This window comes from Solea solea, chromosome 12 (assembly GCF_958295425.1).
Source record: "Solea solea chromosome 12, fSolSol10.1, whole genome shotgun sequence".
NCBI classification, from domain to species: Eukaryota; Metazoa; Chordata; class Actinopteri; order Pleuronectiformes; family Soleidae; genus Solea; species Solea solea.
Genome location: NC_081145.1, coordinates 14,726,705 through 14,751,090, shown reverse-complemented (window position 1 = coordinate 14,751,090; position 24,386 = coordinate 14,726,705). Strand labels below are relative to the sequence as shown.

At 42.2% G+C, this 24,386-nt stretch overlaps 2 long non-coding RNA genes across 2 annotated transcripts; both read right to left on the bottom strand.

Moving 5' to 3' along the window:
• Positions 1-2,478: 2,478 nt before the first annotated feature.
• LOC131470310 (uncharacterized) lies at positions 2,479-3,402 on the bottom strand. Its single transcript, XR_009241878.1, has 3 exons — positions 3,066-3,402; positions 2,804-2,985; positions 2,479-2,708 (listed from the first exon to the last, which is right to left on the bottom strand). It is a non-coding gene; the product is annotated as an uncharacterized LOC131470310 (long non-coding RNA).
• Positions 3,403-6,210: 2,808 nt separating this feature from the next.
• LOC131470410 (uncharacterized) lies at positions 6,211-8,889 on the bottom strand. The gene is made up of 3 exons (XR_009241885.1): positions 8,504-8,889; positions 7,943-8,016; positions 6,211-7,498 (listed from the first exon to the last, which is right to left on the bottom strand). It is a non-coding gene; the product is annotated as an uncharacterized LOC131470410 (long non-coding RNA).
• Positions 8,890-24,386: the final 15,497 nt, after the last annotated feature.

The following is a 24,386-nucleotide window of genomic DNA, read 5'->3' as shown; positions in this document are numbered from 1 at the left end:
CCGGGTACTTTGGCTTCCTCATACATGCAATTTGGTAATTAAATGAAGTGGACACTCTTCATTGAATGTGAGAGTGAATGGTTGTTTGTCTCTGTGTGTTTGTCGTGAGTGTACCCTACATCAGCTAGGATTGGCTCCAGCCTCCCGTGACCCTCGTGTGGAGGATAAAGCAGTAGAACATGAGTAAATAAGTACAAATAATACATAGTAAAACAAGAGACCTGTGGTAATTTAGTGATGCTTAAATGTGTTAAAAGTAGGCTTCACCAATAGGAAAGCGTTGAAAGATGTCTTTCACTCTAGTGTATAATGACATTATATAAGGCCGCATCATGGATACGTGGACACACAGTGTCATATGATTTACAAAAGGGCTGTTAATATTATAACGCACCATGGATGACAATATTTAACTGAGAGTAAACAGTGGAGCTAGGTGATGGCTCTTTGTTTGCCAAACTGCTTTACTGGGCAACCGACTGATACAGAGCAAGGGTGAAGTGCAGCGTCAGTCAGTGCGAGTGAGTCACAACTGTCAGTGAGTGGAGAAGGCTGATGTTCACCAAGACTGCACTTTCAAGATAACATATACACGGTTTTTCCTCGGCAGCCAAAGTCAGAGACGGCTGCAATAAATACGATGTGAAGAACTGGCTGCCTTTGCACTTAATACATTTCATTTATTCTTTTTTGTAAGGAAGGTGTTTGGAGTTATAAAAATAAAATGCAGTTCAATAATGTGCATATTCCAAGTTGTGTTTCACAGAATAATAGCAACTTTGAACACCAAATTCTCTATACTGTGTCACACACGTTATATTTTCTTTTTCAAGTTAGGTTTGCCATTTCGGGACCCAGCGCTTGCCTCTGCCTCGATATTCATTTGAATGGGGATGTGCTTCCAAATGTTAGTGCATTACATTTTCTCTATTGATAAAAGCAGCTGTGATCTCTATGCCTGTGACTGTGCAGCCCTGACTACAATCTATCTGTAAGATGTAAGGTAAAATCTAAAATCATGCATACGTGCTTCTAACCTCAGAGCGACGCTCAAACTAAAACGGGAGGGGCTATACCAATTTGTGGAGCCACATGGAAACGAGTGACTTTCACTCCAACATCATCCAAGCCGTGCAATGACAGCACAATCCTGAGCCTGTCAGACAACTCAGAGGAGACCATCACTTGGAAAAGACAACCTGGGCATCTGGAGTGGTAATACAATGTGGCATTATGAGTTGGAGTCAGTGGATCACGTGACATAGATATATTAGAATAATTAGCACTGAAAATAACTAGTACCGCTTGTGGTACTTAAATTTCTTTGTTCGATATAACACAAATCATTCAAACTAATTCATTTTGTGGACAAAACAAGACATTTGAGAACATAATTTCCAGGTTTGAGAAACAATGATCAACATTTTCTGGTCCAAGGAATCGAAAAAAATAATTGACTGGTGAATTGATTAGAAAAAAAAAAAAAAAATAATCAGCCTCCTTCTCCACAAAAGCGTCATCACACAACTAAAATGTCGGTCATCTCTACTTCCTGTCGAATTCATGATGCACTGGATGCTGAGACTGGAAGAATCGTCTCCTCGCCGCTCTCCATCTTGGGTCATCAGTGTTTGCAGCTTGCCACAAGCCACTGACTTCTTTGTCGACCGCTCGGTTGTCCCAGGTCTGATCTTTACTGTGGGAAACATCTTGTACATCTGTGCCTCACACTTGTGTTTGGTGTTTTATTAAACTGCTGAATATTTTCCTGCACTAATGTGTGGAGCGTTATCTGGCTGTGATTCATCACATCACATACCTGAGGCTGAGGCAGTCAGAAATCTTAGCATTGCATGTGTGGCTGCTCATATTGCTGCTGTTGTTAATGGTACTGCAACACTGTTCAAATAACTAATTGAATAGCACTTTTCAAAACAACTCTACAAAGTGTTTTCCATAGTACAAAAATAAAACCTTTAAGCATAAAATGGTAAAGACAGAATTAAAAGATAAAATGAAACACCAGATGAAATAAAATAGTAAGAATACATCTGCAGTTAAAAGAAGGCTTTTTCAAGCAAAGTAGTCTAATGTTCAGTGGCATATTTTTATGCAACAGCCATATTTAGTGTTAGTGGCTAGAAGTAAGGAAGTTGTGAAATGGGTGCAAGTAGCAGCATCACCATCCACTATAGCATTCCATGCTTTAGAGTCCAATTTATTATATTCCCTTTAAAACCTTGTACAAATCCATATAGGGTTTGAGTTTTCTGGTTAAGATCAACTGAACACTTGGAGCAGTGTCAAAAGGTGCCAAGTCTACAGTAACAGATCAGTGCAATTCATTTTCAAAGAATTCCACATCTTTAAGTTCAAAGCACTAACTTGTCAAAATAACATTCATCACAGAATCACAGAAAAAATACAAGTCAACCATAAAGTTAAGAACAAAACTTTTACTTATATAAAGAAGGCAATAAATACAAGTTTTCAATGTCAAACATTACAGGCTGAAAGTAGCAGTGTCTGTATTTTAGTCTGGTGATGCATCACATGTAAAGTGTTTTGTCGTGTGGTTGTGGGTCAGTGGGGACAGGGGGGTTAAAGTCCATTTAAAAAAAATTAAAAAATCTCGGTGACCATGTCCGGTTGGGCAGAGTGACGTAGCAGCCATTGAGGCATGTGACCAGTTTGGCAAGGTCCAACATCTAACAAAAAAAAAAATAAATAAATAAGAGTCAGCAAACTTAAGTATTAAGTAAATATGGATTAAACATATTGAGTACCATCTGAAAGAACGTACCTGAAGACTTCTGTGGAAAAGAGGCGGAAAAGGTCGGTTCATATTGGGCAAAGTCCTCGTCGTAGAAGGGTCGGTTCATCTTGGGCGAGGTCATCACCGCAGCCATGCAGGACGGGACTTCTCCAGGCTGTGGTGTCCAACATGGAGTCCTCTGATCCAGGAATGTGCTGCAGCCTTCATCTCTTCAAAACAAGGAAGAATTTGATAAGTCACAAGAAAAAAAAAAAGAAGTAAACAAATGACAAATCTTCAGGTAGCTCACCTGGTCAAGTGTGACAGGTCCTCACATCCAGTCAGAGCTCACCGATGGATGCCCTCCCTAACCTATACCTGCCTTTCCTGTCCTACACTGACAGTTACAAGCAATCGTTGCCAGCCATTTGGGATGATGTTAACCCCAATGTCTTGGTTGGCTGGATGAAAAACTGTAAATCTCCCAGTTGCCCAGACAAACGTTCCTTCTGATTCTGTAGCCTTGCCACAAAAAGGTCCTCTGCTGAAACCCTCATTTTGCTAAACATGAAATCAATTCCACTTTCCTGTCCTCAGATCTCCTTTTCTCTCCCTGCAGCCTTTCAACAGCCATTGCTGTTGTAACATCTGCAAGAGGCAGCAGTTTCACAATTCAGAGCTTCTCATGTGTTTAGCAAGACGTGGCACCAGAGTATTGACAAAGCAGACACCTGAAAATGCTTGACTCCAATTTAAACAAATGCTTCACCATCTACAAGTGATGTGATGTGACTTACACTACAAACCTGTCCATTCCAATCCTTTGTTTCAGAGGAAGATAAATGCATATCATGACAGGCTGAGTCACAAAATCAGATGGATCCTTATCTGATTTTGGGAACTGCACAGCCATGGTATGCCACTCAGTCAGGATCCGTGGCCAGATTTCCTCACACACACAGAGAAGAAGGGGAAGGACAATATGCCTTACCATGTTACGAGTCGACTCAATTTACCTTGTTCTCTGTTGTGTGAAGAAGACCCAGCTCATAAAATCTTGACTGATTTAAAAACTGAGCACTTAAATCACTCAAACATCGATGCTGTTGGGTCATGCAGAGAGCTCACGATCTTTTGCATGGTTTCCCAAACATTTAGAGGTCAGGTTACTGACCCCAAGAAATTCAATGATTTTCTGTCCTAAACTGATGAACCATTTGGGTAAATTAGTTCAAGCATTTAAAAGGTGTTTACATTGTCAGTAGTCTAATGACACTTCTTACCCAACACATGAAGACGCAGTGAATCAGGATACAGCTACCTTTAGCAGATGCAACAGCAGCAGTGGGTGGTGGAAGGCTGCAGGGAGAAAAAAATTGATATGGAGACAAGTTGGAGGAATCATTTAATGCATAGCTCAACAAGAGTTAAAGCGGAGAGAAACTTTAGGACAAGTCTACAAAAATCAGAGGAGGAACTTCGCCAACACATCTAAGCGATAGCAGTTTCTCATGCAACCAACCAAGACATTGGGATTAAGCATCTTCCTAATGATTCTACAAGCTGCCTAAATTGCGAAATTTGAAAGAAAGTCATGGGTAATAACGGACTACAGACACTTGGTTGCTTAAATACCTAGTGCATGGTGAGGTGTTAACCCTATGCTCTATCAAAAATCCCATTTTGGGCAAGCCATAATGTCCTATCATATCAACCAGCTGCCAGCTTCGCAAATAAGAGGCAAACGACCATTTGTGTTTACACGTTTACATGATCACTGTTAACCACAAAGCTCCAGACACCAAGTCAATCCAAGAAACAAATCAAATAACGAAAAATAAATTAAAAAGCTGCAGCTGCTCACTCCTGCTACAAGAGGGTACTTACACAACAATCTTTAACATAAAGCCAAATTCTGTCTGAATTCAGCCCACAGAATAAAGGTTTTATTTCAAGTCATATCAAAAGATAAAGTTAGAATATTTGGTGCAACTTTCACTTAAATAATCCGAGTTGTCTCTCTGCCAGGTTTGTGTCCTCCTAAAGAAAAGAAACGCGCTCTAATCCTGCAACCTACAATCTAATTCTTGAAAGAAACTATGCAGGATAGCCCTGCATCCCTAAGGCGAGTAACGCATAGTTTTGCAGGGGAAGATAAAAATCCCCTGCTGGGAGGCCTCCCAACATGACGCGCAAAAAGACTATGAACACAAAAAGGTTCAACTCCTTTAGAGGGAAATAAACTTGGCAGAGTGAGACAAGTCAGCATTAATATTGAATTCTATTTCAGTTAGTGACTACAAAGGCTGATGGCAGTGTGTAAAGTTTAAGACTTAAATGGATATTAAAAGTGTGTCAACAAATGCCAGATTTAAAATATATCATAATATTATCCATGGGCTGAATAACACCTACAATCTAATGTGACTACACTTGCATATAAATCAAATGTTTAGCTTCATAATCAAATCAGGAACCAGTTATCTTATCAAAGCTATTTCTAGTTGAGAATAAAGGAAGACCTGGTCTCGCTCATCATAATCAATTACTACACTTTTACAGCACTTTGAAAGAACTCTAAACAAGCTACAGTAAACTTTCATGCATTTACTACATGATTCATCAGCTTCCACCTTTGTCAACAGTCCAAGTTGCAACTATGATAAATGAGATTCAAGACCAAAATTACATTTTTAAATTAAAGCCATTTCAAAATAAGGTACCATAATTTCCTGCAGAAATCAGACGCCTCAAGACAAATCAACTTTAAAATCATCCATTTAAGTTGAGACTAAAAAAGTGACTAAATCTGACACAGGACAGACAGACGGAGACCAGACACACAAGACAGACTGACAGCAAGATAAACAGACAGAGAGACAGAGACACCAGACAGACAAAGGACAGACAGGCCAGCGAGAGAGAGAGAGACAGACAGAACAGCGAGAGAGAGAGAGAGACAGACAGAACAGCGAGAGAGAGAGAGACAGACAGAACAGCGAGAGAGAGACAGTGACACATGCCATGACAGCAGTCTTGGCATGCGTCATTGTGTAAATAAAGGCCTTTCCACTCAGTAACGCAAAACAAAAAAATACATTGTAATGCCATTGTGTCAGGCATTGTAAATGTTTAGATGCAAATTTACTTTATAAATTGAGTGGACACGATTTACCCACAAAGATCATGTGGCAAAGGCCTTTAATACTTAGCTGAAAGATAAAAATTTTACCTGTTTCAGAAGGAATTTGAATTTGCTTGTTGTCTAATTGGTGTGCATCTTGCAGCATAAATTTTGTTCCCCTTTCTGATGCAGTGAAGTCAATTGGAGTGTTAGTCTTGGTCCAAAGGTCAGATTAACGTCAGTCAAGGTCAGATTAACGGCACACACACGCACACGCACACACACACACACACACACACACACACACACACACACACACACACACACACACACACACACACACACACACACACACACACACACACCTAATGGCACGGCGGCCAAGCAAGAAACTAAAGTTAGTTTAAACTAAAACGCAATCTAATTAGGGTGGACATGCAGTGATGTCGGTGCTCCTCTTGACTGATGCTAGAAGAAAAGTACAGGTTAGTTCACTTACTGTGCATGGACACGGAAGGCACCCATGTTTGCCTATGTAAAATGACTATACGCGCAAGGCCACACATACAATAACACAAGTAGACCACGAAGGCGCGGGCACAGTTAGCAATCACGGCCTACTTGCATTAAGGGACGTATGGCCATATAAAGGCAATGGCAGGGCTGCCATCCAAGCCAGGTAATCTATTTTAACGTTCTAGGGCTAACGGTAGATTAATGGCCACGATGGAAAAGAGGAAAAAAAAAAAGGCACAGCGGCCAAGAAGTCTAAGCCTTGTGACAGAGTGTACAAGGCACAACCTTCATTTTATTCCTACCATCTAGCTTTAACTGTACACCAACATCCATTTAAACCTCATTTAAGATCTGGTCCTCCAATATCACTATATTTTAGTGCTGAAGAAAACGGTTGAAGTTGATATTTGTTTTTCCTTGTAGAAGTAAGGAAAGGCAAGAGAGCCACGACAGATCGACACGGCGGCCGGAAGAGCGATGGCCCGCGGCCTGCGTGTAACTTACCGTCTTAAGAATCAGTTGGAAAGTAAAAGTATTTAAGGGTGGCAAGGCAAGAAAACGCCTCCATAGAGGAATAAAAAAATATGGACTCACCCTTTGTAGACGGACCTAAAAAGGAAATGTTAGTGCATTATAACTTATCAAGCATCTAAGCCTTTCAAGAAACCATATCTACTTTAATGTGAACTGCTGAACATAATCATATTCTCAGACCATCTTAACTATTCAATCCAGGTATCTCAGTCACACACAACCTGTTCATTCAGAGAGAGAATTTCAAACACTCCATCAGTCACCTCATTCTTTTAAATCACTCGCTCAGCAGTTCCAGAAAAATATAACTAACAAGGACCAGATCAGACCACCCAATAAAGTGGACAGGAACATACAAAACCAACCTGTGGCAAATGCCCCATGTACAACCCTCAGCTATTTGACAGATGGAAGAATGGAGAATAGCAAGAACGTGGCCATGTCCTTTCTGTCCATGTTGGACAATGCAGAGAGGTGTAGGCACGGCGGCCAAGAAAGAGTGGGGACACAGCGGCCACCCAGAATTAAATCAGGAAACCTACTATTTGACGAGCTTCATGAAGATCAATCTGGGGGAAAAAAAAAAAAAACAAACAAAAAAATGTTTGAGTCCAGTCTCCAGCCTTGACAATGTTCAAGTTCATATTGTTACAGGTGTAAAATAACTAGGTAAGGTGTTCTAGAATGTGTTTGTATGAGGTACAGACATGGTTCACCCAGCCTGAGATATAAAGACTCACTTTCAGTGAAAACATTGCTGCCAGCACAAATTCTACTCTAACAGTGAAACAAAGAAATTAACATAATCACAAGTGATGTAGAATAAAGTTGATTAAGATTTAAGGAATGCCTTTTAAGTTCAAGTATAGAAATGTCAGTCCCTCATACAGCCACACTCTTTAAAAACACATACAACTTGATATACATGATATATACATCAGTTAAATACATTATGAAAATTAGCCATAACATTTTGAATGATGTAGTAAATTATCTCTGAAGGTGTCACTCACCTTTTTTTGACAGCCTCAGGCTTTTGTATATGGCGGGTCCGACCAGGTCTCCGTGAGCAGGAAGCAGGTTGTTCCTTTAAAAAAAAAAAGGAAAAAGTTTTTATTTAAAGACTGCATTAAAAGTTTAGAATTATAAAAGACATGTATAACCCTGAATCTGTTTTTAAATATTTAACAAAACAACAAATAAGTCTTTCCAGTGAAAAACCCAATAGTAATGACCGCGAATGGAACAGTGAGTTAACATAGCAAAGCAGCCATTTTAACTTGTTTTAGTCTTGTCTATTTTGATAATGGATTGGTTTAAGTGTTTGAGTTTCATCAATCATTGAAACCAAATAATTTAAGAATATAAGTGAATTTAGAAACAGTGAACAACATTTAACATTTTATGGACTAAACATTAACATAAATCACAGGTTAATGAAAATAGAAATTAGTTGCAGCCCCATTTAAACCAATGATTTAACTGCTGTAACCAGACAAAACGGCTGTCAATTCAGATAAAGAAAATTGACCAAACAGAGTCACCATTAAGATAACTTGACATAAGTAACTCACCATTCTGGACAGACCACCAATCTGGACCCGGTCGAACACGCCATCCTGGAGGGCCTTGCTGCAGCTGATGCACGTGGCCGCCGTTTCGGCGTCTGACGTCACGCCGCGGTAGTTTTCTTTTTTTCTTCGCTCTCCTCCTTTTTTGAGGTTTTATGGCGGTTGTTGCATTACCGCCACAAGTTCCCCTTCTCCCGGAACTACTGCTTCAGTAGTTAAGCAGCGACACTTTTTTCGCGTCTGTTTTTTTCGTTCCATGGCTCGTGCAGCTTCTCTTCAAAGTAACATCCCGGAACTGTTGGCTGGAGGAAGCTTAAATAAGGAGAGGAGGAGGAAGCAATCAGCGGTCATCAGCTGATTGAAAAACACCTGCGTGAAGACGAGCACGTGTGTTCTTCTTCTTTCTTTTCTGAGGTTTAATGGCGGTTGGCAAAAAACGATTTGGTACATTACCGCCACCATCTGGTATGGAGTGTGGATTGAAATGTTGATCTAACTGAACTATTACTTAAAAGTAAAAATAATAAAATAAATAATAATTTTAATGTATATATAAATATATATTCATACATAGAACTTGTTTTTTAGTCTTTTTAGTCAGATTTCTAACAAACATATATATATATATATATATATGTTTGTTAGAAATCTGAATCTGAAGCATGAAAAACATGCTTGAAGGAATTAGGAATTACGCTTCTGAGAAAACTATGGGAGAGGTCTGTGCTCTCCGAGTGCAGGATTACACAAATCACAACATTTTGGTAAATTTGGCAGTTTTTATTTCAGTCCATGTAACTTCTTCACAACCATCTTAATGGGACAGGCCTGGTCTGTAACTGTATACATCTTGAACTTAATGCCACCATAGATTGTGGACTATCTGATGAGCTACCACTATGCAACCTGGAAGTTGGGGAAGAAGAATTATCTTTGCACTGTATAACCTGTGGGAAGTGATGTCTCTCAAGGATAAACACATGCACATTGTGTCTATTTTCTTAGTCAGAAATCTGTTCAATATGAATTGGCTTCCAACTATTACTTTAAAGTATAATTCTTAATATCAGGTTTTTGTATTTTATCACACTTTCGTTCTGGGGTATTATCTTTTTATGTATTGGCAGCAACAAGTCAAAATAAATCGGTTATAATTGAAAGAAATCCGCATTTATTTCACAACAGCGAGCTGACACTGATGATGTAAACCAAAACATATCTGACGCTGATGTCATTGCAGACTTGGTCTCTACACTGTGGACCCACATCATCTCATTGTCCTTTATCTGTGCAGTGTTGGATGATTCTTTGCTTCATTTGCTCTTCTGCTCTGCTCTCACATTGCCAAGTGAGGGGAGAAAACATGTTTTGATTTGCAATATAATTATCCTAATCTACTTAAAGCTTACTGAATCACTAATTTGCCACTGTGATCAAAGCCTTAATTGATTTTATTGGTGAATGATTGTGTCCAATTTCGCTCTGTGAGATACATCACGCCTCAAGCCTCATGCATTCTATTGAATGTGTGAGCCTCAAAGGCCACAGCCCTTAGATTTCAGCAGGTTTTGTGTTTCACACCATGTGGAACAGCATGTGTTGGTCCACATGTCAGCGTGTTAGGACTACTGTGCAGACGGCGTACACGTGTGTTTGTGGTTTATGTCTGACTGGACTAGGGTCAGTTGTGCAGATGACAAGATATGACATTAATATATATACCCTATAAATATATACATATATACATATAGGGTCATTTTGAAATGCGGAGTTGCAGCCAACATGCCCTAAAAAGGCCATTATATCGATGTTAAAACTTTGCTCACATACTGTAGGTAGAAATTTGCCCTACTAGTGATGACAATATTAGAAAAGCAAAACCCCTTTCGGTGTCTAAGGAGGTGTTAACATGGCAACATGCGTTTCTTAATGTATTTCTTGATTCATTTACCAGTATGAATCTTGAATTTCTACAAGGCCGGTAAGGAGATGCTCTCTGATATATAATCTTTTGCGCACTGTGTAGACGGCATGTAACAGGGTGACCCCATCGTCTGCAGTATTTCTGCATAAACTAAGGAAGAATTCTCCCCTTGTTGTCAGAGATCAGGTGTTAAATGGTACAGGTCGTAATGGTAAGTTCCACATGGTTGAACCTTTTGCAGGTGACCTTTTGTCAATGGGATATTGTAGTGTAGTTTTTACCTTAACTCAGGCACATGTTTGCAGTGATATGAATGAATGTATGTCTACCTGGTCCGTCTTTGATTTGAGAGGTCCTTGACTAATGCACATCTACACAGCCCCCTCCTTATCGTCTCGGGCTCAGAGACACACTGTCACAGTTTCCGTGTCCTGTTTGTGTGAAGTTAAATCTATAGCCTGGGGCACCGCAGCCTTTTTTTATTTCTTCAAAACGGAAATGACCTGCACCCTTAGCCCATTAGTTCAGACCTGCATACAATTTAACACACGTTTCCTTTTTGTTTTCCGAGAAGACCTGTATGTGACGTTTTTGGCTGAATGGCAAATAACCCCTAAATTTAGCACAGGATGTTCTGTTACTCATTTCTACAGGTTTAAAAACCTCACCAGTGTTTGGAGGAACATTTGAGTACACTAGTGTGATCAAGAATCACGCTTAAAGTAGGATATTTTACTCATAGTATAGTGAAGAAATAAATTAAATATATTGGGAATGAATTGATTTATTTGGGTGGGAGATTGTATGCTCACTAAATGGCCAGTTGATGTCAATAATGATGGTTTAAACCATGCTGAAGATGTCAGGAGCACAACCAACTCTGATGATGTGGTTGTTTGCACACTATCTTAACGTTTGCTGCCATCTGCTGGTGATACCACCACAGTTCATCCAGATTTTGTCTTTGTGGAAGCCCAGTGTGGCTCATGAATTTAGATGTTTAATATACTCTCTCACTGCCACAAAACAATTAAATGTAATTAATTAAGTTATGGCTTTCACATCTATTGAAAACAAACTTTAATGTACATGACACACATATACATACGTAGCATTTCGACAAATGCAACAATCCATCCATCTCTCTACCGAGCAATAAGAAATGAATGATTTACACGATATAAACACACATCCAATAAAAAGGTGTTCACTCATCAACATGAAGTACGTTCTCGGCAAAGAGACGCATGTTTACAACCAATCACCGCGACTGGGCTCGTGAATATTAGAACACACAGTGTGAGACCCTTTCTCTCACCATGCTATTTTTAGTAGACACCAATGCCTTCCGGCAAAAATCACATGAATATGGATAGTGTGCTCGGCTGTACAGAGTGGTTTGCAGCAAGAGAGCAATGATTCAGAGAGACAGCCTGCATGAACTCTCTCTGTGTGTGTGTTCAAGAAATATCAGACCAGTGCGGAAGTATTAGGTTTTTAGTAGAGTAAAATGATGACGGGCTAATGGACAACAAACACGTCATGTACAGTAAATGTTGATGTAGACATCCATATTTTCCTCCACAGCTTAGCTTTTTTTTTTTTACCATTGCACTAACATTATACAATATAATGAACTTTATCAACTCGTGTCAAATCCGAAACAACATGACCTAAGGCAAAACACAAGCACGTACTGTACTGTAACAGATCCCACAGCTGATCTGGCTGCAATAGTTTTATCGTCTCGTGATTTCATGAGGTTGCAAAAATAGCGGCGCCGTGCAATGAAAGTAACAGACAGATGACAATGCTGTTTAATTAAATATAATTAAATAATATAATTCATTCTTAGCAATTGCATTACAATATTGCTTGATACCACACATAAATAAGTGATGTCTCTTCTGTTTTGTCCTGTTTCCTGCTTAACAAAGTCTGTCATTTAGAGTGTAGCAAAAACAGCCGAGTTCTTTACTTTATTTTTTTCTTCTTCTTTTCTTTGCACCAGTCCTAAATGTATCTGGTTTACTTTCCACCACTGATGTGCCAACAAGCATGGTCTAGCTTCCTGTCCTTGACCTCAGCATACTTTGCAAGTCAATATTATTCAAAGGCTGTCCATGGTTATGCCTTTAAATAGGCCAATTTAGGCTTGGAGCACATGCATCTTGGAAGACAGGTTTATTTTGGTGTTACTCAATTTTTCTCAGCTCTCCTTGGCCGTCGGAAAATATCCTTGAGAAAGAGGCCACAAGCATCTGTACTTTTCTAAACATCTAAAATCCGGTAGTACCCAGTTAGGCAAAAAGGAAAAAGAAAAGGAAAAAAAAAAGCCTTCAGCAGATTACAGGTCTTGCAAGTTTAGCATTGTCCAGCAGAGAGTGCCGTGACTCTGTTTAACTGCTTTGCATCAAAGTGGAAGCGGCATGATTGAGGATCAGATGTCTGTAGTGAGAGTTTATTATTAGCATAGAATAAAAGAACACACATTGCATATGAGGTGCAGTTTTTTTATTGCTTATCTAATTATGTTTTTTTCCCCCCACATCTATTGTACGGTTGTGCTCAGGGGAAAACTGTGTTCACTTAGCAAATCTAAGTGATTCATTTGTCACACTGCAGTTTAAAATTCAGAGCTATGTTTAATCATTTGGATCAAATATTTTATAGAAATTGATATCATGGTTCTATTTGTTTGTATTCCTCTGATTACTTGTTTAATTGCACTTAGAGAGCAGGTGTCTCTTCTCTTCTCTTCTCTTCTCTTCTCTTCTCTTCTCTTCTCTTCTCTTCTCTTCTCTTCTCTTCTCTCCTCTCCTCTCCTCTCCTCTCCTCTCCTCTTGTTATTGGCCCTGTTGTCTTCAATTGTCCTCCCCCTACAGAGCGGTCTTGTTCTCCTCACTTGCAGATGATGTGGTTTGGAGGGTTGGAGCTGATGCAAAGTGACGTGTCTTCCCATCACAGGAGTGGAGCTGAGGCTGGGCCTCACTTCCCCCGCACTGGGCTGTTTTTGTTCGCTGCAGCTCATGCGGATAATTTGCCGGGATGCAGTGGAGGGCTGTCACAAGGACTTGGCTCAAGGGGTGTGGGAAAATAGCAGAAGCGTCTTCCATGCTCAAACCCTGCCTCCATGATGAGCATTAAATATGAACATCTTTGTGTAAGCGATGCATTAGGCACCCTACATGTCCCTCTCCTTTCTTTTGCTTTCCCTCCCTTTCGGTCCTTTCTGTCCCTCACTGGTTCTCAGCAGTCTTGTCTTGAGTCGTGTTTGTGAATCACTTGAATAATCCAACTGACAAGCAGCCTTTAGGTCATGGCATCTCGGCTCAGAAAATATTCCCAATTCTCTGTGAAAGCACAGCACAAACACAGCTCTGTGTTTGTCACGGCCCTTGGCTGTGACGCCCTGCCACCAGTGTCTGTCATGTGTTAGTATGCAGAAGACATGTGCCAGCCCTTGCTCCTGATTGGTGGCTCTGGTTCCTGCCTGGTCTTCCTCCACCAAGTCACCTGCCTGCCTCGGCCTGCCTGTCCCCTGCACTGTGATTGGGTCACCCGGCTCCAGCTTCACCTAAACCAATCCTGCCTCAGCTCGTTCACCATCACACCTGTTAAGAACCAGCAGCAGAGATTCACTCGCGGGCACTGTGCTTCCAAGTGAACAGTTGACCCCTTTGTTGCTCTGATTTTGTATCTGCTCTTGATTATTCACTTCGATATTTGTGAGTTTTGACTACTGTGAATACTAGTTTGTTTGTTAGCCACTTTGGCTCGGCCTGCGCGCCAGATTTTGATTTGAGATATTCCTTTTGGTTTTAAGTGTGTGTGTATTCTAAGTTGACGGCCCTGAGCCGGTGTTTTGTTTGGTACTAAACCCTGTCCCTGGTAAATCGGACTTAGGGGTGCTATTCCCAGTTTGGTGTTTTGATTTTGATGTGTTTTTGGTATTTTGATTTTGGGAATAGCCACCTCCTCCCTAGGTTTATTGTAATTGATTTATTCTAAGTTTACCCTCCGTGTTAATAAAACCACCTAATTTTTGCCAAACCAATTCCATCTGGTAATTTATGTTATTTCCCCTTCCCAACGAGTTAGGGTTGTAACATAAGTGGGGGCTCGTCCGGGATTTGAAAAAAAAAGGAAGCAAAAATTGTATTAATTAATTGGTGGGTAAATTTATAGATAATTAAATAGTGTGTGTGGGTAAAAATGGCAGCTGAGTCCAGATACAGTTTTAGTTTAGAAAGTTTTTTGGTTGATCCTTCTTTGGATCAAATTGATAAATGTCGAAAGTGTGATTTAGTGCAAATTGTGAGTCATTATAACCTCGACCTCCCGAAGCAAATTGCTAAAAAGGAGCTTAAAGCTCAAGTAGTGGATCACTTGGTGAAGCTGGGCGTGATCCGCTTATCCTACAGCTCTGGTGCGTTGCCGGTGTCAGCTGAGCTTCATGATGGCGCCCAAGCAGGCAATGTGGGTAGCCTTAAGGTGGGAAAAGTACCGCCTACTCCTGAGGTCGGAGGAGGTGATGACGAAGGTGCACGGGGGGACACTCCGTTCACGCTTCCTCGCTTCGATGCTCTTACCCTCAGTGGTAGTTCTAGCTCTCGTGATGTGGCGCGGCTAAAGGTACGCCTTGCCCGCCTACAGATCGAAGCTCAGGAAAGAAAGGAAGCTCAGGACAGACAGCTGGAAATTCGAAAGCTAGAGATTGAAGCCGACAAAGCCATACGGTTGCGTCAGCTAGAGTTACAATCTCAGGCTCAGGTCGCACCTGCTGGTCGAGTAGCGGCGCCTCATTCTTATCCCCTGTCATCCACTGATAGTTTTGACGTTACCAAGCATGTGTCCTTGGTGCCAACATTTCGGGAGAGTGAGGTTGATTCATACTTTGCAGCTTTTGAACGTATTGCTACGGCGTTACGGTGGCCGCCTGAAGTTTGGACTCTGTTAATTCAATGTAGACTGCAGGGAAAAGCTCAAGAGATTGTGGCTGCACTTCCCCTTGAACAGAGTCTTAACTATGAAAATGTGAAAATTGCCATTTTGCAAGCCTATGAGCTGGTTCCCGAGGCTTACCGCCAAAGGTTTCGACAAAAAAGGAAAATAGCCTCCCAGACTTATGTTGAGTTTGCTCGGGAGAAATCTACCTTATTAGATAAGTGGTGTACAGCCTGTAAAGCAGATACATTTACTTCGTTACGGGAACTCCTTCTGTTGGAAGAGTTTAAAACCTGTCTACCTGAACGCATTGTGGTGTACCTAAATGAACAAAAAGTAACATCACTCACCTCAGCAGCAGTTCTAGCTGATGAATATGTGTTAATCCACAAAACATCTTCCACTGCAGCCGGTGAGAGACCCAAAGCTGTATCAGCTGAGCCTCGGTTTACTGTTAAAAACTCCAGTCTCCAGAAGGAAAGTAGAGAGTGTTTTTATTGTCACCGCACTGGACATGTCATTGCAGACTGTTTGACCCTGAAGCGTAAAAACCAGGAAACTTCTGCTCCACCAAAAGGGAGTGGTTTAATCCAGTCAGAGACCCGTCGCCATGTCTTCACTCCCTGCGCCATTGAAAAACCTGATCTGTGCTTCAACCCTTTTATTTTTAAAGGGAATGTTTCCTTGACAGGAGAGTCCACTGACAAGAGCCAAATATCCATCTTGCGCGACACCGGTGCTTCACAGTCGGTGATTTTGGCCAGTGCGTTGCCGTTCTCAGAGCAATCCTCGTGTGGATACAGTATTGCATTGCGTGGCATAGAAATGGGTTATATCCCTAGGCCGATGCATCGTATATATATCGAGTCACCTTTAATAACAGGTACCTTTCCTGTTGCTGTTTGTCCTGCTTTGCCCATAAAAGGCATTATCATGTTAATGGGAAATGATATGGCTGGTGGTAAAGTGACCCCTGCCTTGGAGGTGCTAGATATCCCTGACCTAGTCGAGCAGCCAACGTCATCCTCTGGTCTGTATCCCGCTTGTGTAATCACTCGGGCACAATTGCAAAAATGTCCTGAAATTTCTCTGAATGACACTGTGATGATGTCCGCTTTTTCAGATGACACCCAGATGACTCAACAGGTGGATGTTGACACACCTCACGCTCTGCAGGCGGAAGCGTTAAAGCCCCCTGCTCCGCAACCTCCACCTGCTGATGGTACTGCTTTCCCTGTCACCCGTGATCGGTTGGGTGCTGCGCAAAAGACTGACCCAACATTGCAGAAGTGTTTTGCTAGTGTGGTAAGTACGGAGCAGGTTAACCGGGATAAAGTAGCTTATTTTATGGATCAAGGCATACTAATGCGTAGGTGGTCACCTTCCAGTGATGATACTTCAGACTGGAACTCCGTAAACCAAATCGTAATTCCAGTTTGTTACCGACAGCAAGTCTTGTCATTAGCACACGAGAGCCAGTGGTCCGGACACCTTGGCGTTACAAAAACCTATCGGCTCCTGTTACAACATTTTTTCTGGCCAGGATTAAAACAGGATGTCTCTCGCTTCTGTCGTAGTTGTCACATCTGTCAAGTCACCGGGAAACCTAATCAGACTATACCACCTGCCCCACTGCATCCTATTCCCGTAACCGAACCCTTTGACCGCGTCATCGTTGACTGTGTTGGCCCTCTCCCTAAGTCAAAATCTGGTAATCAATATTTGTTAACCATCATGTGTGCTGCAACCAGATTTCCCGAAGCTGTTCCATTGCGCCAAATAACCACTAACCATGTTATCAAGGCGCTAACTAAGTTTTTTTCTACTTTCGGACTCCCAAAAGTCATTCAAACTGATCAGGGCACAAATTTTCAATCGCGGCTTTTTAAAGAGGTGGTTAAAACATTAAATGTCCAACACATTGTGTCAAGCGCTTATCATCCAGAGTCTCAGGGCGCACTGGAGCGGTGGCATCAGACACTAAAGTCCATGCTGCGTAAGTATTGTTTAGAGACAGGGAAGAGCTGGGATGAGGGTGTCCCATTTATGCTATTCGCTGCCAGAGAGGCTGTGCAGGAATCGCTCGGTTTTAGTCCGGCTGAGCTCGTTTTCGGTCACACTCCGCGTGGACCGCTCAGAGCACTAAAGGAGCGATTCCTGTTGCTGTCTGCAGCGTCGGCGGATAAAACAGTGGCAGAGTATGTCAGTCATTTCCGTGAACGTTTGCTTCGAGCTAATGCTGTTGCCAAACAATGTCTGACTCGTTCTCAAGTGGGCATGAAAAAACGCTATGATCAGACCGCCACGAAGCGTGAGTTTCGAATCGGGGATAAGGTCCTCGTTTTACTCCCGGTATTAGGTTCAGCTCTCTCTGCAAAGTTTTCAGGCCCCTATGATGTCCTCAAGCGTCTTAACGAATATGACTATGTCATCGGCACACCTGACAGACGGCGTAAATCCCGAGTCTGTCACATTAATATGCTAAAACTGTACCATTCTCGAGAGACTGCACCGTTTGAGTCCGTTAAACTGCCACCTCCACTTGTTTTCTGTGCACCCGCGGTAGTGAGAAGCCCAACAGAGTCTGTTGACGCTCCCGTTAATGAGGATGGGTTGCGTCCACCTCACCCCGCTGCGCAAAGTGCGCGACTGCCCAACACCGAAATGTTAGAAGTCTTGCCAACAAAACTCTCCCACCTGTCTCTCGACCAGCAGAATGATGTGGTTAACTTAGTGACAGAGTTCAGATGTCTGCTTAGTAATGTTCCCACGCAGACCACTCTCATACAGCATGACATAGATGTGAAGGATGCAAAACCCATAAAGCAGCACTCATACCGCATCAACCCCGTAAAACGTGCTCTAATGAAAAAAGAAACTGATTATCTTTTACAGCACGGTTTGGCGAAACCCAGTTCAAGCGCGTGGAGCTCACCCTGCCTGTTAGAAGCTAAATCTGATGGTTCATCTCGCTTTGTAACGGATTTTCGCAAAGTAAATTCTGTGACAGTCCCCGACTCATATCCTTTACCTAGGATGGAGGACTGTGTGGATAATGTGGGGAATGCGAATTATGTTAGTAAGTTGGATTTATTGAAAGGGTATTGGCAAGTCCCTCTCACCAAACGCGCTTCGGAAATATCTGCTTTTGTGACACCTGATCAGTTCTTACAATACAATGTCATGGCATTTGGCCTATGTAATGCTCCAGCCACCTTCCAGCGCCTAGTAAACCAGGTCCTGGGTGACATCCCTAACTGCAGTGCATATTTAGATGATCTCGTTGTGTACACTTCCACTTGGGATGAACACATGAAAATATTAAGACAAGTATTTACACGTCTGGCACAAGCTTCTCTCACCCTCAATCTGGCAAAGTGCGAGTTTGGGAAAGCTACAGTGATTTATTTGGGACATCAAGTGGGTCAGGGCCAGGTACGACCTGTGGATGCCAAAGTAGAAGCCATCACTCGTTACCACGTTCCCACCACCAGGCGTGAGCTGCGCAGATTTTTAGGAATGGTGGGTTATTACCGAAATTTCTGCCGCAATTTCTCCACAGTCGTTTACCCTCTTACCTCTCTGCTCAGCCCGAAGGTCGATTTTAAATGGACTCAGGAGTGTCAAAATGCTTTTGACAGTGTTATGTCACTCCTCTGCCATGCTCCTGTTCTCGCTGCTCCTGATCTCTCTCGACCTTTTAAACTAGAAGTTGACGCCAGCGCTGTCGGGGCCGGTGCTGTGCTGTTCCAGGAAGATGCGCAAGGAATAGATCACCCTGTCAGCTATTATTCACATAAGTTCAATAAATACCAAGCTAACTATTCCACCATCGAAAAAGAAACCCTCGCTTTGCTACTCGCGCTACAACACTTCGAGGTATATGTTGGGTCCAGTCCTTCGCCAGTTCTCGTCTACACCGATCATAACCCACTTGTGTTTTTGTCGCGCATGTATAATCATAATCAGCGTCTAATGCGGTGGGCTCTCCTCGTACAAGATTTCCCCTTAAATATACAGCATAAGAAAGGGTCTGAAAACATGTTTGCCGATGCCCTGTCCAGAGCGTAAGTATCTTGTGTGTATGTCATATTTTGGTTAGTGTTGACAAACTTGCTAGTTTGAGTTTAAGGGGGGGGGTGTCACGGCCCTTGGCTGTGACGCCCTGCCACCAGTGTCTGTCATGTGTTAGTATGCAGAAGACATGTGCCAGCCCTTGCTCCTGATTGGTGGCTCTGGTTCCTGCCTGGTCTTCCTCCACCAAGTCACCTGCCTGCCTCGGCCTGCCTGTCCCCTGCACTGTGATTGGGTCACCCGGCTCCAGCTTCACCTAAACCAATCCTGCCTCAGCTCGTTCACCATCACACCTGTTAAGAACCAGCAGCAGAGATTCACTCGCGGGCACTGTGCTTCCAAGTGAACAGTTGACCCCTTTGTTGCTCTGATTTTGTATCTGCTCTTGATTATTCACTTCGATATTTGTGAGTTTTGACTACTGTGAATACTAGTTTGTTTGTTAGCCACTTTGGCTCGGCCTGCGCGCCAGATTTTGATTTGAGATATTCCTTTTGGTTTTAAGTGTGTGTGTATTCTAAGTTGACGGCCCTGAGCCGGTGTTTTGTTTGGTACTAAACCCTGTCCCTGGTAAATCGGACTTAGGGGTGCTATTCCCAGTTTGGTGTTTTGATTTTGATGTGTTTTTGGTATTTTGATTTTGGGAATAGCCACCTCCTCCCTAGGTTTATTGTAATTGATTTATTCTAAGTTTACCCTCCGTGTTAATAAAACCACCTAATTTTTGCCAAACCAATTCCATCTGGTAATTTATGTTATTTCCCCTTCCCAACGAGTTAGGGTTGTAACAGTGTTACTGAGCTAATGTTTCTCTAATACAAGTACAACTGGTTAGAAAGAAAACGGTGGCTTTGTCTTGGTATCCTTATCGAATTCTATCTTTTTTTTTAATGTGTACGTACTGTAAACACATCTTTATAGAAAGCTGCCATGAATTAGTACCAAAGGAAATGATAAATGAACAAGCAGAAAGCTCCTTCATACCTTGGTGATTAGAGACAGCAGTCCCACTTTAGTTGAACAAGTCTATGTAGGATTGTTACATTCATGGTTACAGATAAAGTGATCTCAGGGAACTAAGGAAGAAAAACACACCACCCTCCCTTAAAATAGACCTCCCTGGGTACTGAAGCAAAGGACAGAGTGACATTGTGAATGCTAACATCTGTGCAGAACCTTGCAGTACCAAATGCCCCAACCCCAAGTTTGAGCAGACTCTACCGTCATCCTCCAAGGAGCAGCCATTTTGGAAGGCTCTCCCGGCACAGATGTTGCATATTAAAATGTAGGGCTGTTTTAGCAGAGGAAATGCAGTTGAGAGAGGGGGCGACTCCTCTGTGGGCCTCACCTGTGCCTTCAACCGAGAAGCCAATCCAAGAGAGGGCACTGCCTAACCAACCAAAAACAAAGTGACATTCAAGATAAAGTCACCCTGTTGCCTCTTTGACCCTGGCAGTCTGTGGATGTGGACACACTCTTTCACAAGTGAACATATTTTGTTTACAGCGTCTCTTGCCGCGCGCACACGGAAAATACATTCGTCGTTGCCGTTGCCGACTTTGTGAGAAGCAATATTGAAGTCGAATGTGTCACAAACACAAACACAAACACGTATCGGTCCCCCTGTCTGACTTGTGAACATTTGCTTCGCAGTGTTTTTGTCTTCACAATGACACAAGCTCTGTCCACCAGATGGAGATGTGCACCAGTTTAATGCAGAGCACCAACCTGACACACATGACTGGATGAGGAGGAGGGGGAGAGAGAGAGCGTCTGAGAGACACACAGGCGAGAGGGTCGAGATGCACTACATGGCTGTGTGTGACAGATTGTGTTTGCATGGGGCTGTATGTGATGCCCTGTATAATGTCTGAGTGTGTGCCTTTGTTTATGTGTACATTGTACCATGTGTGTTTGTGTGTGCGCACGCATGTGTGTGTTTTTGAACACTAGCCGAGGTGATGAGGGGCCAGGGTGTGCTAACAGAGAGGTTGTGAGTGCTCCCTCGGCTTATTGGCGGGAGTCCCAGGGGCCCAGAGCAAAGGAGAGGTCAAAGCAGGTCATCTGTCCTGTGTGTTGCTGGGTCCGCCGGCCCACTGAGTGCTGGGGAGGGTTCAGGTGTGCATCGACCTTTTGCTCCAGCGGGCTGTAAGTAAAGAGACTGGGCTCTGCTCCTCTTATCCAGGAGGCAAGCTGCTGCTGCAGGAGGCCTGACCCATACCCTGAGAGGCCTTCATCCTCTTTACTCCCCGGGTTGGGAAAATCAAACCTAACCTCTAAAAAAGCAAACCAATAAATCAATTACGGTGCTTTATTCTGACACTGTACTACTTATCCCAGGTGTCATTTAAAGTAATGATTTCTGTGAGAGTGGCAACCAGTGATGACGTCTCATAAGAATCTGATCTCCCATTTTGAAGCCTTGAGATTTGGGATTTGACTCGTGCCATGTTGAGGTTCTGCAGCTGGAAATTCAAAGATGTCACCTGCAACCAGACCGCTATTAGATGATACCAGCTGTCAATCTCATAATGTGTCATAGTTTATCATCTATAATCCACTACATGGGAACGTAATTCACAGAATTGACCGGATGTGCTATCGAAGAATACCCGAAACTTGCGGGTTGAGACCATTCACTTTTTATTGACATTATTATTAACGTGAGAGGTAGATTTACCCTACTATAGACTGTCATTTAAACTTTTTTTGCAATCACATGGCCAATCACTGCTGCATTTTTCACACAGAGACTGACCTTTTTCCACAACTTAATCTGGTTTGAACTTTGAACGAGGGCTGCAATGATTAGTCAACAATCCATTTCTTAATTGGTTTGAATGTTTGTTTTTGCAGCTTCTTAAAAGTGAATATTTTCCATTTTTTTGCTTCATATAAACAAAGAAATCATTAAAACCATCATTTGGGTTTGTGGATGATGTGACATTTGAGACCATCATAGCATTCTTACCTTTTAAGGACCCAAAGATTGCTTTATTAATCAAGACAATAATCGACAGATGAATCGATTATGAAGATAATTGTTAGTTGCGGCCCGACTGTGGACTGCTTGTTGGACAAACAGCTATTTGATGTTGACGGGGAGTGTTTAATTTATAATATTCACTTCTCTTCCCATTTAGAGAAGTTTATTCAGTTGTTCATTAAATAATAGATGGATCGAGGGGAAAAAACAACTCTCATTCATGTGGCTCTAATAGATATGGTATGATTAAATTCATTTGTAACAAATAAACAAATAGACATGCTTCATTAGTGCCACTGGTTTGGAATCACTGGCGCCTCATTGGACACAAAGTTAGTACCAATTGTTCTGTAGATGCATGTTAACAACGGAGGAATGAAAGACAAAACTGGATGTCAAAAATCCCAATCAAATAAATTCTTTTCAGTGAACACTAAGTTTCAAAACATCATTAAAGAGGCTTGCTTCATTGCCAAGAATATTTATTTTAAAACAATTTTTACAGAAAAGGCCTTATCTCTTATGCTGCATAATGATGAAAAGCCATCGTAATGATGTTACAACTTTGTTGCTGCATAATCTTTTATGTGGGCTGCAGACACATTTTCTCCTCCCTGTTATTGTGTCTTCATCGGAGTCATTCAAGGATACAAAATAACTCATCTTGAAAACTGTCACGATGGCTTCCCGTGCACAACAGAGTGCACACACCTTGGCTAAGGGTGCTTAAATTAAGATGGTTGCTTGAAACCACTAGCAATTAATGTAGTGTATCAACAAGCACAGCGCGCCACAATAGTGATTGGTCGCCAAATGGTATTAGTGCACTGGCACCTGGTCCTTACTAGGCACTGTTTGGCTACCTTTTGTGCCCATGTAGTGTGACATTTTGCCCCCAAGCATTGACCATCTGACCAGGGTGAGGGCTCTAAATGTCTGGCTAATAATAGGAGCACAAAGCCAGGCAAATGATTCTAGTAATTATGCCCTACTGTGGGACATGATGAGTGAAAAGAGGGGAGGATAAGGTTAAGAAAGGCAATACGATACGGAGGGAAAAATGTGAGTGTCGGTTGAGACGATAAAACACACTGCGGCTCGTGAAAACTAAACGCTTTTTTCGAATGCAATGGGGGCGACGGTCAGAACAATTAGTGGTGGATGGCAAGGACAGTCTGAATTGGATTATTACACCTCAGCCTGATGTGGGGGAGTCAGGGCTCCTGGTCATTACATTGTACGTGTTCAGATCGGTCATAAACGTGCAAGGCCATTTCCAGGACCTGAAGCCAAGGTCTTGGTGAGAGTGTGTCTCTCTGGTTAGCACAGACCTGCCCTTGAACTCAATTTCCAGGGAATAGACTCATTCTCTCTTGAAAAGTGCAGAAAGGAAGCTATTTTCTGACACAGGCTGTGGAGGAGACACTGGGCAATGACAGAGCAATCAGCCAACACCACCACCACCAGCAGACCACCAGACCAAAGTTTGTTTGCATAGTGACTTTCATAGTGTTTGTGTTGTGCTTGTGTGTCCGTGTGTGCTCTGCTGTGCGAGTGAACTTGTGTGTCTGTGCTTAATTTGTGGCATCACAGTGTCTGTGAGCCCCTCACTGTGAGCAAAGGAAGGATGCAATTTACATTTTTCGTGCACATGTACAGGAGCAGCAACAAATAAAAAAAACCCTGCGCCTAAAAATAAAATGACTTGAGAATTAATTAAAGTCAGAGTGTGTGCAGCAACAAACAGATGTGTCCTATTTAGGGCTAATATCAACTTTATCTAACTAGTGTAGGGAACTTGTGATTGATGGCGTCTGTCACTGTTACAGCTCTAACATGCCTTCATCCTATCGAGTGGTTGCACAGCACCCAGATACACAATGCCTGATCTTTTATTCCTTTATTCAAATCCCATCGATTGAATAGAGTGATCAGAGGCGTTGCCCTCTCTGGAA